General features: G+C 34.9%; 1 protein-coding gene across 4 annotated transcripts in view; it reads left to right on the forward strand.

Annotated features, from left to right (window-relative positions):
- The window catches only part of LOC124428587 (mushroom body large-type Kenyon cell-specific protein 1), a 32097-nt gene that overhangs the window by 27759 nt on the left and 1838 nt on the right, over positions 1–2500 (forward strand). For all 4 annotated transcript variants that reach the window (XM_046972828.1, XM_046972825.1, XM_046972826.1 and 1 more), the window contains one exon: positions 1–2500. This exon is cut by the window's left edge and continues 5034 nt beyond it; it is cut by the window's right edge and continues 1838 nt beyond it. The gene's annotated coding sequence lies outside the window, so the exon portion shown is untranslated.

Consider the following 2500-nt stretch of genomic DNA (forward strand, 5'->3'; position numbering starts at 1 on the left):
TCGTGCCCAGAAGGAAAAGCAACTCAGACCCTTTATAAAAGATTTATCGTTAGATGTGAAAGAAAAGGACAAAAAAAAATTCACGCAGAACTAATATTTATCGTGAGGATGATTGTAAACGTGCGTACGCTAATGATTGTCGTTAATTCAATTACGGTTACGAAGTTGGTCGCGACGTTCTGTGCAATCTATATCGAGAGTTGGATCCCGTGACCTTCGTCCCGCGAGACTTATATAAAATAATCATTTCAATTTCTTCATTAACAGCCGATGCATTCGATAAAAAATCGTTCGTGCAACGAACAATTTTACTATATTATAATCTTTTTTGTTACATTGTTACGTATTTTCTTTTTTTTTCTTGTTTTTTTTTTCTTTTTTTTTCAAAATCGTAAATCTTCTCAATCGTTCGAGTTCTCTTTAGGTTGACCATTTGAAGAATATGAAAGTAAAAGTATAATCGAAACGTTAGATATATTTGATCCTTTTTTTTCCACCATCCGTTGCACGATCGTCGACTTGCACTTTTTTCGGAGGAGATGGCCGAAAGAGAAGAATTCAAAAAACTAATTCGAGTAAATCATTCGTTAACGTTGCATATGTATATCCAATCTACTATAACACCGGAGGAGACCTGCTGTTGAATTGAAAATGATAAAAGAAAAAAAAAAGAAAGAAAAAAGAAAAGAGAAACTAGAACTAGAGTATAATATGCGGTGCGAATAGAAAAATTGTCTCAAAGTGAAATTTTGTCGAACTTCCGGTCGTCTCTTCCACCATCGCGGGCGATGCGCTATTACGATCCGACGAGAGACGGATTGGTCGAAAACGGGGAGGAAAAGAAGAAATCTTTAAGAATTAAAAGAGGATATATTATATTAAAATATCTGTGATGTAAAAAGTAACAAAATTTTGATGTATATTTTTCACAAATTATTGTAACCAGCTAGTGTATATGTGTAAGGATATAACAAGAAAAAAAACTATTATAATTACGGTGTGCGGAAATAAAATGATAAGCGAGGGACTAAAAGGCAAGAAAGAGAAGAGAGCAAGGGTGAGAGAGAGAGAGAGAGAGAGAGAGAGAGAGAAAGAGAGAGCGAGAGAGAGCGAGATAAGGAAAGAAAGAGAGGGAGAGAGAGAAAGAGAGATAGAGAGAGAGAGAGAGAGAATGAAAAAAAGGAGAAGGGAAGTTTAGGGGAATGGAAGCCGCGGTATAACGCGAAATTACGTTGGTCCACACCGGTGGTCAGACGGGACCAAGATGGCGGGCACTGCTCGGAAAACAGTCGGACTAAAAGATTCCTGTTATCTTTTGCCCCTTTTCTATTTTCCTTTTCTTTTCGTTCGATCATTCTGCGCGTTCAAAGAAAGAAAAGAAAAATGTACGGCGGGCTCTTCGTTCTTCTCCTTCGATCATCGACTCGACTGTATCAAAACCAAAGTGTTTCTTCTCTTCTTTTCTCTTATTCTTATTATATTCAGGGATTACAAAAAATATATATTATAATATATATTTAAAAAAAAAATATATATATATATGTATATATGTATATATATATATATATATATATATATATATATATATATATGTATGTATATCTATATATAAATGAATTAAAATAAATTCTCTATTTCGCAAGCTATCGTTCGTACGATCAACGAAGGAGAGGACACTGATTTTTATTTCATATAAACCGGAAGATTTGGTCCGATTGGCCCTGAAACGACTCGATGTTAGCTACCTCACAGTATCGTCGCACGTTTGGTATATGGTTCGAAAGAAAGATTTCCGTGTGTCTTCGAACATGAAGAGATTAAGAATTTATATATATTTCAATAATATCATGATTAGTATTCAGATTGAATTAATAATTAAAAATTTAGCTCTAGTTTTTCCGTGAAAAGAATTATAACAAAGAAAAAGAGAAAGAGAAAAAACAAGAAACTTTCTCCCTTTTATACGAAAGTCATCTAAAAGAGTCTTTTTTTTTTGTTTATTATTTAATAATAATAACTGGATAATAAATCGGGCAATTTCATAAAGATGAAAATGTGTTTTTCTAAAATCGAAAAATCGCAGAAATTTTTTTTTTTCTCTTTCGAACGAAGACATACGGTTTCTTGCCGATGGTGATTCGTACGTAAATGGTCTAAACAGTTCCAAATTGTGCCTAAGTTTCGAGGTTACGTTTTTACTACAAGATAAAACGCGAAAACGTTTAGTTCGAACGAGCTCGACCGACGGCGAAACGGTGAACGCGACATGAGAATATAAAAAGTGTATTAAAAGAGAAAGAAAAAAAGAAACGAAAGGAATGCTACGATGATTACCTCCGATAAACGTTCCAGGGCCGTCCGACCGCCATCTTGCGTTCAATTTTACGTTCCGTTTTGTCGAATAAGTGCAATTAGGTACACATAACACGCTCACACCGATACACTCGCGATTACACTCGATTACACCCACACTGATAATACGTACACCAGGCACACACGC

This window comes from Vespa crabro, chromosome 13 (genome assembly GCF_910589235.1).
Source record: "Vespa crabro chromosome 13, iyVesCrab1.2, whole genome shotgun sequence".
NCBI classification, from domain to species: domain Eukaryota; kingdom Metazoa; phylum Arthropoda; class Insecta; order Hymenoptera; family Vespidae; genus Vespa; species Vespa crabro.